The following is a 14058-nucleotide window of genomic DNA, read 5'->3' as shown; positions in this document are numbered from 1 at the left end:
GTCGATTCAGAAGGATTGGCTATAGGTATAAGCAAGATGGTAATAACTGCACCTTGTCCATTGATTGGCTGGTTGGAATTGTTGCCATCTTGCTTTTACCTACCCCCTTTCAATCTACACAAGTGTCTGGAGTTCAGGGAACACTGGGGAGTGTTTCTTGATTGGCATGTAGTTTGGCATGTAATTAAGGCATAGTGGCTACACAATCAAATGCATTTATTTTTAAAGCAGTTGTCAAAGATTAACTCAGATTATGAGAAATTATCCACATTTTACCTCACTCCCTCAACCAGTCTCTTCTCTTTGGGTCTTGCTGACAGGAACACCCTCCTGTTAGGAGGGTCTAGCTTCAACCCCTAGGAATAACAACGGGCACTTAGATCATCACATCACTCATATATACTACCGTTCAAAGGTTTGGGGTCACTTAGAAATGTCATTTTGAAAGAAAAGTAAATTGTACATTTTTTGTCCAATAAAATAACATAAAATTGATCAGAAATACAGTGTAGACATTGTTAATGTTGTAAATTACTATTGGAGCTGGAAACGGCTGTTTTTTTTATGGAATATCTATATAGGCGTACAGCAACCATCACTCCTGTGTTCCAATGGCACGTTATGTTAGCTAATCCAAGTTCATAATTTTAAAAGGCTAATTGATCATTAGAAAACCCTTTTGCAATTATGTTGGCACAGCTGAAAACTGTTGTACTGATTAAAGAAGCAATAAAACTGACCTTCTTTAGACTAGTTGAGTATCTGGAGCATTAGCATTTGTGGATTTGATGAAAGGCTCAAAATGCTCAACGCTGTGTACTACTCCCTTCACAGAACAGCACAAACTGCCCCTAACCAGAATAGAAAGAGGAGTGGGAGGCCCCGGTGCACAACTGAGCAAGAGGACAAGTACATTAGAGTGTCTAGTCTGAGAAACAGACTAGAGGACAAGTCCTCAACTGGCAGCTTCATTAAATAGTACCCACAAAACACCAGTCTCAACGTCATTAGTGAAGAGGCAACTCCGGGATGCTGGCCTTCAAGGCAGAGTTCCTCTGTCCAGTGTCTGTGTCCTTTTGCCCATCTTAATCTTTTATTTTTATTGGTGAGTCTGAGGTATGGATTTTTCTTTGCAACTCTGCCTAGATATTCCATAACAAATCTTCCGTTTCCAGCTACACTGTATTTCTGATCAATTTGATGTTATTTTAATGGACAAAAAATGTGCTTTTCTTTCAAACTTTTGAACGGTAGTGTATACCATTCATATTAGCCTTCAATAACCATTCATACTTCCTTACCATTGTTCTTGGCATGTGCCACCTCTGCTCACTCTCAGTGCAACTATAGATGGGGAAACTGCACCAATCCCAAATTGAGAGTAGTTTGCTGTCTGGTTGAGCAGTGCAACTGTGTGGTTGCACAAAGTACTCCCATTAACACAGGAGCAGCAGCAGTGGGCCAGGATTACAGGGAGTGACTCCTTTAACACAACAGTGATGTTGGAATGTAGGTAAGTAAACAAACCAAGAACGATAGAAACAGACTGACAGCTCAAACTAGTTTCTGGGGAGCCTTCTCTAAATTCACACCTTAAGTGAATGATTTATAACGTGTCACTTAAACTGTGCTATGTTGACTACACTATCTAGTTAATCAATTTCCAAGTAGCCTCGCTGTGCTGCCATCCTGTTAGAAGGTAACAGATCATTTTATTACCGTGGTTAATATGGATTTTCTTTGTGTTACATGCCGTTTATCGCCCCCCCTAGAGCTTTCTGGTACTTAGAAAGACTGTAAGGAAACAGGAAAAGACACGCAGAGAAGCAGCTAAAAACAACGCTACGCTGCAGTTATTTCTTGCCACGCATCAGCCTCGGAAAATATTTGTTTGTAAATTCGATTCAAGCATATTGCTAGTGATGATAATCTTGTTATTGATAGAATTGCTCACTTATCAATGTTAGTTGGTTGCCTTGCCTTTCATGTGTGCCATCAGCTGTATTACTTTGCTCGTGCCTCATGTAAATGAATTGTAAAACATGCAATACTGTAGTTTTGTTACTGTTTCTAGTGTAATATGCTTTGTTATTGTACAGAGGTGGTTGCACATTATTAGACTAATGAAAGGAGTTAGCTAATTGTTACTCATATGATACTTGGCTATATGGTTTGGCAACATGCTGTTTCAGTATGATATGTTGGATAAAGGAATAAAGACAGACACCAATGTCAAGTTCAATAGCCTTGTTTGTGCATTGTACAAATCCCTACACATGGAGTCCGGGGAACAGTCCGGCTAGTCGAATACCTATCAACTAGACTCCGTAACATCATCCTTTTCAATAGAAAGTGCAAACATAAAGGCATAACATTAAGTTCTTAACAGTCAGGTCATAACAATAGAAAAAGCATGACATTTTCTTTTTACTTCAGTTGTCATCTTCCTTTTTTAATTTTTGTTTATTATTTAATAAAAATACATATATTTTAATTAACTGAGGGCAAGTTAACAGTCTCTTGCTTACAGAGTAAGCCTGTGCGGTGGCTTGCACAGCCAACCAACCTGTGAGTAAGTATTGGCTCTGACAGGGGTAGGATTAGGGCCACGAGCAGGAGAGCTTGGTGGGGTAGAAGCCTCACCTTCAGTTGGCTCATGTCTCAATTCTGCACCCCTTACCCTTAGGCCTGGACTGTGATGCAGCTCATCTAGGTGAGTGTATGGCGTGTTCTGGTTTGTCTGCTCTGCTACGCACAGATGCACCCGATTGTGACAATAGAGGGAGCCACCAACATCCACCAGGTAAGAACGTGGTGCAACTCTCTGCAGGCATGTGCCCAGCCTCCAAAGTCCTGTGTGGTCTCCCGGCAGCGGTTTCATCCTTATCATTTCACCCACCTCCAGCTCTGGTAGGTCTTGAGCAGTCCGGTCTTAGAAGCACTTAGCGAGCTGCTTTCTGTGACGCAGTTTGTCCGTGACGCCAACCATGACTCAGGGCTCAAGTAGCTTGTTAGCTATGGGGATTGTAGTCTTCAGACATCTGGACAGAAGGCGTTGTGCTGGGCTACTGTCCATGTTTTCGGGGGGTGTGTTCCTCCACTGTAAGATCGCTTTCCATGGGTCGTTGCGGTCGCGCAAGGCCCTGCTTAACAGGTTTTTTGCAATCTTGACAGCTGATTCTGCCTTGCCATTTGCTTTTGGGTGTCTTGGAGAGGAGGTCACGTGGTCAAACTCCCATTCTGAAGCGAAAAGCTTGAACTGTGCAGTGAATTGTGGGCCATTGTCCGTGATTACCTTGTCAGGCTGACCTTGCCTTGCAAACTGCACCTTGCAGCGCTTTATAACCGACTCTGCAGACAAGTCAGGGAGCAGTTCAATTTCCCAAAAGTCAGAGTAGTGATCAACAATGAGAAGATAGTCCTTTTGTCTGTGGCTGAATAAGTCCATGCTGACGATTTGCCAGGCCCTTGTGGGCAGTTCATGTGACATCATGGTTTCCTTTTGCTGTTCATGAGCGTACTCGTTGCATGTGGTACAGTTTCTGACAAAGTCTTTCATTTCTGCTTGCATGTTTGGCCAGTATAATGTTTCACGAGCCTAGCGATAGCATGCGTCACCTCCAACGTGACTGGAGTGTATGCAGGTAAGTGTAACAGTACTCGTCTTGCGTTGTGTACAATCAGTCATCGACACGGAGCTCCAACATGTAGCACCAGTCATGTAGCTTTATTCTGATAAGAACGACACAAAATTGCACGTCATGCAATGCACGTCTCACCATCCAACTCTGCACTCACGCACGCTGGTTTGGTGCTTGTTCACTGGGGTAGTTACCAAAATAATACAATTACTATATACAATATAATATCTAACAATCTACCTGATAAGAACGACACAAAATTGCACGTCATGCAATGCACGTCTCACCATCCAACTCTGCACTCACGCACGCTGGTTTGGTGCTTGTTCACTGGGGTAGTTACCAAAATAATACAATTACTATATACAATATAATATCTAACAATCTACCTGATAAGAACGACACAAAATTGCACGTCATGCAATGCACGTCTCACCATCCAACTCTGCACTCACGCACTGTACAAAATATATGAACCCCACCCCACCAGACACAGTAAGTTGCTAGCTAGTACTGGCGGGAATTCTCTACAACAAAATGCACAACAAATATTCTCCAAAAACCGCTGCATCTTATGTGTGATGTTCGAATAACATTTACAAACAATTTGATATAAATTGTACATTTAAATCATCACTTGAGAGTATAAAAATCACTTTTGATGTACAGTGCTTTGCAACCAACAACTTATCGCTGGTTTGGTGCTTGTTCACTGGGACGATTCTAACTGGAACATCCCCCCTCGTAAGCAAGCTACGCAAACCAGCCAATAAGATGCCATGTTGAGTAGGTGAAGGCAAGACAAACTCAAACCAAAAACCCATTGGCTTAACAATAAAGTGGCAAGGGGAATCACCAATATAACCCTGTTACACTCCCCCCTACTGAATTCCACTTACCAAGAAAAATAACAAAATACAAAACAGCACTGTGCAAACATACCAGATACAGAGACACTCAACATATGTACAGAATAATCCAGAAAAAAAATATTATATACTACCTAATAGAGAAAACTAAAAGGTAAAGCTGTGTATAACATTGAGTGGCTGCTGCCAACACACTGACATTGACACTGACTCAACTCCAGCCACTTTAAGAATGGGAATTGATGGGAAATTATGTAAATATATCACTAGCCACTTTAAACAATGCTACCTTATATAATGTTACTTACCCTACATTATTCATCTCATATGCATACGTATATACTGTACTCTATATCATCGACTGCATCCTTATGTAATACATGTATCACTAGCCACTTTAACTATGCCACTTTGTTTACATACTCATCTCATATGTATATACTGTACTCGATACCATCTACTGTATCTTGCCTATGCTGCCCTGTACCATCACTCATTCATATATCCTTATGTACATATTCTTTATCCCCTTACACTGTGTATAAGACAGTAGTTTTGGAATTGTTAGTTAGATTACTTGTTGGTTATTACTGCATTGTCGGAACTAGAAGCACAAGCATTTCGCTACACTCGCATTAACATCTGCTAACCATGTGTATGTGACAAATAAAATTTGATTTGATTTATCAAGGATGCAGACCCTGCTTTAAATCAGTCACTAAATATTCCAGTCATTAGACTATTCTCCTTGAGAATTAGAGTGAAAAGCGATTGATCAATCCCCTTAGCCCTCATAGGTAAACATGCCTTTCACATGTTAAGTACACTCGGTGACTTTAAAACATCCAAGTAATAAAATAAACCACCATAAGAGACTTTATCATATCCGTCACATTACCATCCAGCAACCTCTAATCATGGTCACAATGATGTAAAAGCAAAACAAGTAAAAGATGTCAATACCATTGACCCTCTATTCACATATTTAACCTTCAAGAGCTAACTTTCTGCTGATTCATAATCTCAATCAGTCTTGACACTGGTTTAAATAGCCTTCCTGCCCTTGACCTAATATGACCCTGACTACCTTCAACTGCATAAGGGGTAACAGTGTTGTGTACTGTTGCAATAGTGTGTCCGTCAACACAGTCAGTACGCAACTGATCACGTAAGGAATGGTCCGCGTTTGGTAGGTCAGTACGGATATCGTAAGCAGACTGGTCAATTAGCTCACTCACTACACTGTTACAGTCTCGGTCAGATTCTTGAAGACTCTCTGATCGAGGCAGACCTTCCCAGCTGCAGTATATCATCCACGGAATCCAAAGGTGGAACATCCCGAGCATCCAAGGATCGCACATCACCCTCCAGGCCTGTGTCACCTGTTCCTTCAGAAGACAACTCTGACACCCACACTCTGGTTCTGTACTCAGCACCATCATCCACTGCAGTGTCCATGGCAGCTGAGACCACAAGGCTGTCATTCATGTCCTCAGACTCTGTTAATCCAGACATGTCTGTTCCCTCCTCAACAGCAGCATGGGGAAGAGGAAGAAAGTTGACTGGCATTATCAGGTTGCGATGTACCGTCTTCTCCCGTCCAGTGGAGCTGTTCTGAATCTTAAAAGTGTGACTGTCAGCATTCAATCCAGTGACAAGGTAGACAGTATCCTCCCAACGGTCAGTGAGCTTCCGCTTTCCCTGCTCCCCCTTGTTAGCCAGCAATACTCGATCCCCAATCTCCACTGGTGATCCTCTGACTTTTCTGTCATAAAGGTCAGCATGCTCTTCAACTGCTTCGCTGCAGATGCCTGTGCTGCATTCATGGCTTCTTTCAGATCTCTCCTCAAAGACTGAACAAACTGGTCATAGTCGACAACTTCTGGGTTCTCTATGACAGAGCCAAAGACTATGTCAACAGGCAGTCTTGGCGTCCTCCCAAACATTAGCAGGAAAGGGGCAAAGCCTGTGGTCTCGTGGATTGTACAATTGTATGCAAACGTAAGGGACTTCAGCGCCTGAGGCCATCTGTGCTTTGCTCTCGTTGGCAGGGCCCGGATCATGTTTCCCAAAGTCCTATTCATCCTTTCGCAGGACCCGTTCCCCATCGGATGGTACGGCGTGGTGTGAGACTTCTGAACGCCTGCAACACTCAACAGTTCGGCTATTAAAGCGCTCTCAAAGTTGTCTCCCTGGTCTGAGTGTATACGGCGAGGCATCCCGTAGACACAGAAATAGTTGTTCCACAACTGATGAGCTACTGACTTAGCAGACTGGTTCGGACACAAGAAGGCATGAGCCAATTTGGTAAAGTGGTCAGTAACAACGAGCACATCCAAGGATTTGTTTGAAGAATCTTCTGCAGACCAGAAGTCTATGCACACTAGTTCAAGAGGCTCAGTTGTTATTATGCTCTCAAGAGGAGCTCTTGCTTCCGGATCAGGAGTCTTGCTCACCACGCATCTCCTGCAGCACTTCACATAAGCTTTTACCTCCCTCTCCAGGTCATGCCAGAAGAACCTCTGTCTTGTCAGGTAGACTGTTCTCTGTTGGCCCTGGTGGCCAGCTTCATCATGGACACCCTTCAACACCATTGCTTTCATGGAGGCTGGAAAACCACATACAGATACATTTTCCTCTTTGTAACCACATTCTTCGAAAAACGATACAGTACACCCATCTTCATGGTCAACTTGTCCCAACTTCTGAGAAGACACAAAACCTCAACACTCTCATGGGCACGCTCTCTCCGGGATGGTCTTCTCCCCCTCTCCACAAAGAAGATGACTTTGCTGATCATGTTGTCATCACGCTGCTTACTCATCAGTAGGTCGTGTGGCAGAACATCGACATCGGTCTGCTCTGATGGCATAACAGCCTGTGGGAGCTGTGGCAACAGCAGTGCATGTGAGCCCACTTCACCCACCCAGCACCTGTGTGAATGAAGAACAGCTGCAACTTCATGTCTTGATAAAGCACCAGATGGGGGGTCAACAGTAGCCTGACAGCTAATGACCACTTCGTTGGAGTCAGAGGCTTTGTCAAAGGGGTGGCTGGACCAGCGAAACACATCTTGCGCGCTGTCTGTGCGCACAGCGTTGGCTTCAGCTAGTAAGGTCTCGTACGGGACCCTTGTCAGGCGATGGAGTGCACTGGGTAGTACGAAGGGCTCTCTGCTCAAAGCATCTGAAACAATATTTATTTTTCCAGGGATGTACTTGATGTCAAACTCGTACGGTGCCAGCTTGGCGACCCATCTCTGTTCACAAGCATCAAGCTTTGCTTTGGTCAGAATGTATGTCAAGGGATTATTATCCGTCCATACTGTGAACTGCTGTCCCCGTAGCCAGTGGTGGAACTTGTCACAGATAGCCCATTTCATGGCAAAGAACTCGAGCCTGTGCGCAGGATACCTCGACTGTGCATAACTGAGGGACTTGCTCGCGAAGGCTATAGGTCTCGTTGTAGTTCCCGGTTCCTGCACCTGAGATAGCACAGCACCTAAGCCATTGCTGGATGCATCCACCGAGAGTAGAAAGGGTTTTTAGAAGTTGGGGTGGGCCAACAAAACCTGGTCCAGTAAGGCTTGCTTTAGCTGGAATAAGGCCTGTCTGCATTCTGTTGTCCAGTCGGCAGCCGTCAACTTCCTGACAGGTGAGCTTCGCTTCTTTTTCCAGCGTGGAGCCTTGTGTCCAGTAGTCAATCCAAAGAGAGGCTTTGCAATGGTCGAGCAACATTCAATGAACTGTTGATAATACACCACCATCCCAAGGAATGACTTCAATTTCTTCTGAGATGGAATGTCAGTGCCATCTTTCATCAGATCAGCTTCTGTTACTCCTGTAATGGCCCTCGCCTTCTCAGGGTCTGTAGCTACACCATCCGCACTAATGATATGCCCCAGAAACTTCACAGACCTCTGCAGAAAGTTACACTTTTTTGGCGTCAACTTCAGGTTGTGAGCCTTGAGACGCTCAAAAACCCTTTCCAGGCGCTGTATAGCCAGATCTTCAGTGGGTGCATAGACCAAGACATTGTCAAGGTAACACAGCAGGCTAAGAAAGTTCTGATCCCCAAAGATGTTTAGCATCATCCTCATAAAGGTTGCCGGACTATTACATAACCTCTGTGGCATTCGATTGTATTCGTACAATCCAAATGGCGACGTAAAAGCTGTGAATCTCCGGTCATCCTCATGCACTTCCACATTGTAGTAGCCAGAGGTAAGGTCCATTGTCGAGAAAAAGGCATTTCCACCTAACGCAGCCAGCGCGTCAGCCTGGTGAGGGAGTGGGTGGGCGTCTTTGATGGTGCGAGCATTGAGCAAACAAAAATCAGTACAGAGTCTCAGGTCTCCAGACTTCTTCCATACAAGGACAAGGGGAGAGGCGAACTAACTACTAGACTTCCTTATGATATCACGTTCTTCCATCTCATTCAATGCTTGTTTGAGCTTCTCATAATTATTTGGTGAAAGGCGTCGGTAGGGCATCCGAAAGGGTTTCTCATCACTCAGTTGAATGCGGTGAAGACAACCCGAAGCTTTTCCACAATCCAAATTGTGCCTGGAAAAAATAGACTGGTACTCAGCTATGAGCTGGATGAGTTTCTTCTTACCAGCAGGAGACGCTTGACAGGAGGAGACATCAATATCAGTCAAACCTAAGTCACGTAAGACCTCAGGATCGCTTGAACTGTCAGGTCCGTCAGTATCGTGAAGTAAGTCAGTGTCAAGTCATCTTGGCAGTCAGTGAGTATATCAGCCGTTCTCTGCACTTGCTGCTGGAAAGCTGCTGATGAATCATCATTCACACACGAACAGTCAAAATCCTCTAGAGCCATGCAAGGAAAGACATCGGCTAGAGTGGCGTTTCGTCTCAATGTCACTGTCTTCTGAGAAGGGTTTATCACTTTAACAGGGAGCCACCCATTCCCCCGCAATAGAGCTACTGTCCTCCCTACCAGTATTGACCTTGGTGTTGACTTTGAACTGCTGGGCTCAATGACAACAGCACTGCCAGCTGATAGATTCTGAGTGTTTCGTAGTCTGCCCCAGACTAAGTGCTCCTGCATAGGCTCTAGAGTCACAGCCCCTTTTAGTCTCACAGTTCCAACTTTGTCAGGTACTTCACAGTCTCTCCATCTCTCCACATTAGCCATCATATCGATTAGCTTGCTCTCCTCACCCCCGTCACACACAGGAGTATAAACCCTCTTCCAGAGATCTCTATCCGTCTTCAGGTGGCGAATCAAGTGCTTTAGGAGATTGCTGCCCAAGATGAGGTCATCACTCTGGCCTTCAACCAAGGCACAGCAACTCTACATCCGTACACCTCCATCTCCAGCTCACATACTCCCAAAGGCCTCGTCTTCAACCCACCACAACCAACCAAGACTACCCCTGTAGGACTCAATGATGGACTTTTCAACACTCCTGCATGCAGCAGTTCAGGTAAGACCCTAGAGCTCAAGGTACAAGCCATGGATCCACTGTCAAGCATAGCTCTCACTTCTACTTCTCCTCCTATTAACACCTTGGCATAGAATAAATCATCATACGGGGAAAGTCTCTGTGTGTTCTGCATTATAATACTCTTCTCAGTCTCCATTTTGTCACAAACACTTTTATATACAGACTCCAAATCAACAGCTCTCACTGATGGGGACTCTACAAAAGGCCCAACACTCTCCCCTTCTACATGCAGGCCTACTAGTTTTCCGGGAGCTGAGCAGTGATTACTGTAGGGACTCCACCAGCTGTGCACAGAGCTGCGGCCTTGGGGCACTGAGAGCGTGCGTGGCCAGCTACATGACAAAGAAAGCAGAGGTGATTGGCCCTGCAGTGAAAGTAAGTATCATGTCCAGCATCCCCACACACGTTACATGGCCCATTAGACTTCACTTTGCTCCTATTCCCTTTTTGGAACTTATGGTCAGACTGTTGTGGCCTCTGCTCCAGCACACGCTCCAGCATTGCAAGGATACGTTCCATCGGCTCAGCTGAGCCCTGAATAGTCTGGGCTGGGTAAGGCAACGTATTGGGTACTTCCATGTGGGTTCTCACAGCAGGCATGGTGATCGGCATGACAGCACCAACTTCCTGCTTCATTGTTGCGATGGCTGGGGTCAACTTAGATAAGTGAGAGTACCTCCGCTCCCTCCTGTATTCATCCAGCCTCTCATGAACATCTGCAGCAGTCCACTGCTGTAATGGCTTGCACTTAAAGATAAGCGACAGTTCAGCATTAGGGCAATGTCTGATGAACATGACTGTGAGCTCACGAGATGGGTCTTCAACACTTTTTTCCTGTCTCTTTAGACAATCTTCAGCAACCTCCATAGCCCTGTTCAGTCTGAGCCAATATTCAAATGGTTGTTCATCAGTCAGAGGTAATGTGGCATAAAAGTCAGCAAGGGGCATGCTTGAAAAAACAGTGTCACTAAAATGTTGTTTCAGTATGTCAAAGATGGGACTCGGGCCTTTAGATAAATCAATGGAGGGATTGCTGCGTATGTCAACTTTAACAACATCGCGGGCCCTTCCCATAAGCCTGCCCATAACCTCAACTGCTTGGTCCATCACAGACACGCCCCTCTTACGCATGTAAACCATCAGCATATCCTCCCACTCATGCACTGTGCACTTTTCAGAGCCATCCCCCCGAAAGTACACCGGTTCCCTGATATCAGACTTCAATGCCAGGTTCAGGCCTGACACATCCATACCCCTCGAGCTGCATACACTCCCCATAACATTGTCCCCAACATGTCCAGCAATTGCCTTTGACTCCAAACAGGAGGCAATGTTCTCCCCAATGGAATGACCAATCTGCTGTACTATGTCTGCCATGAAATCCATGGAGACCTCCCCACTCCCTGTATTTGGCAAAACTCTTTCATACACATCCTTGGGCGTGTCCATGGGTAAACTATCATCAAAACCCTCCAGTTTGGGCATAGAAGTAACTGGAATTTTGGCTGAACCCCTACCAACAGATGTTGACAGATTAAATGACAGGAAACCCCTACCTCTCCCAACACCTTCCATTTTAACAATGGGAAATCAACACCCTAATAAAAATGTAAATAGCAAAACATATATATATATATATATATATATATATATATATATTTTTTTTTTTTTAAACCTCACGTCAAAATCTAACCTATATCTAGTACACTGGTAAAACTCACCCTACTTATATCAGATATACATTAGAATTGCAAATAAACAAGTAACACAAAAGTTATCATTTATCTTGAAGAGCCTCTGCCAGAGAAATCATCAAATTCGATAATATAACGTTCTAGTGGCGCCCTCTTGTGGCGAAATGCGATATCGCCATAAACTGCACCAGCAACGTCTTATCTGATTCTTCAACAGCAACCACGGCGAAGTTCTGAGATGGAAATCCAGCGAAAGATGATCCGATCCAGAAGAACCGTCACGGCACCACTGTAACAGTACTCGTCTTACGTTGTGTACAATCAGTCATCGACACGGAACTCCAACATGTAGCACCTGTCATGTAGCTTTATTCTGATAAGAACGACACAAAATTGCACGTCATGCAATGCACGTCTCACCATCCAACTCTGCACTCACGCACGCTGGTTTGGTGCTTGTTCACTGGGGTAGTTACCAAAATAATAAAATTACAGTATACAATATAATATCTAACAATGTACCTGATAAGAACGACACAAAATTACACGTCATGCAATGCACGTCTCACCATCCAACTCTGCACTCACGCACTGTACAAAATATATGAACCCCACCCCACCAGACACAGTAAGTTGCTAGCTAGTACTGGCGGGAATTCTCTACAACAAAATGCACAACAAATATTCTCCAAAAACCGCTGCATCTTATGTGTGATGTTCGAATAACATTTACAAACAATTTGATATAAATTGTACATTTAAATCATCACTTGAGAGTATAAAAATCACTTTTGATGTACAGTGCTTTGCAACCAACAACTTACCGCTGGTTTGGTGCTTGTTCACTGGGACGATTCTAACTGGAACATCCCCCCTCGTAAGCAAGCTACGCAAACCAGCCAATAAGATGCCATGTTGAGTAGGTGAAGGCAAGACAAACTCAAACCAAAAACCCATTGACTTAACAATAAAGTGGCAAGGGGAATCACCAATATAACCCTGTTACATAAGCATCTCTGGACATCGTGATTTGGGAATAATGACCTTCTGACCTCTGAACAAGACACCATTTTGCACGCTGATCTCATCTCGAAATTGTCCAGTATTCTCTCACTGTGAAAGGTGTCTCCTTTTTCAGGTATGGCCAATCTGCGAGAGCCATGGATTTCAGTGACTGTAGGTGTTCGTCCTTGTCAGGTTGTTGCCTGATCTGGGCTAGGCAGTGATCTGTGACGTTTAAGTATTCTGCCTGATTGATCTGTTGAACATCTTGTTGTTCCTGCTGTAGCGAACAGATGGCCTGCCGCTGATAGACAGTGCCTCTGCCTGTACATTGTGTTGTTGCCCTGCTCAGTGTGTCGCTGATGTACATCTCTGGTCCTGGCTTGTAAATGACCTTCAGGCTGTAGTTTTGCAGAGTCAGGAGCATGCTTTGAAGCCTCTTGGGCACGTTGAGGAGAGGTTTACTGAATATGGAAATGAGTGGTTTGTGGTCAGTTTCAGCGGTGACCAGCTCTCGCTCATATAAGTAGTGATGGAATCGCTGGCAGGAGAAGACGATGCTGAGGCACTCTTTCTCAATTTGTGCATAGTTTTGTTCGGTGGGGGTGAGCGCTCTCGAGGCATACGCAATGGGCTGTCCTTCCTGCATAAGGCAGCATCCAAGTCCCCTTTGGCTGGAGTCACTCTGGATTGTGACAGGCTTCATGACGTAGTAGTAGCGCAACACTGATGAAGCCAGAGATTTCATCTCCTGCACTGCGGCCTCGTGCTTGGGTAGCCAGTGCCATGGTGTGTCTTTGTCCAGCAACTGGCGCAGAGGCTCACAGACTGCTGATAGGTGTGGCATGAACTTTTACTCCTTTTGCATCAGACGGGTTTGGCATGTCGAGGATCGCTCTGACCTTGTCTGGGTCCGGCTTCAGGCCTTTTGCCGAGAGAATGTGGCCATGGAAGTGGACGTCTTTCACCTTGAACTGCAGCTTCTTCAGGCCAAGACGAAGCTTAACTGATCGGCAGCGCTCCATCAGTGCCAGGAGCTTCACATCGTGGTCGCGTTCTGCTTCTTCGTCTGTGTCACCACAGCCTACGATCAGGGCATCATCGGCGATGGGTTCAATGCCCTTGAGCCCAGCCAGTAACTCGTGCTGTTTGCGTTGGCATATCTCAGGCACCACTGAGACACCAAATGAGAGCTTGAGCCAGCGTTTACGACCCCAGGGGGTCCAGAAGGTAGTCATGAAGCTGCTTTCTTCGTCCAGCTTGCATTGAAGGAATGCATCTCGGGCATCCACCAAGGTGAAAATCCTGGCCTTGGGAAGCTTTTAGAGGATATCCTCTAGTGTCGGCATGATGTAGTGGGATCGTTTCAGTGCTTGGTT

This window comes from Oncorhynchus mykiss, chromosome 7 (assembly GCF_057628025.1).
Source record: "Oncorhynchus mykiss isolate SJ-2025 chromosome 7, ASM5762802v1, whole genome shotgun sequence".
NCBI lineage: Eukaryota > Metazoa > Chordata > Actinopteri > Salmoniformes > Salmonidae > Oncorhynchus > Oncorhynchus mykiss.
The sequence above is the reverse complement of the archived record's forward strand: the minus strand, read 5'-3'. Positions refer to the sequence as shown.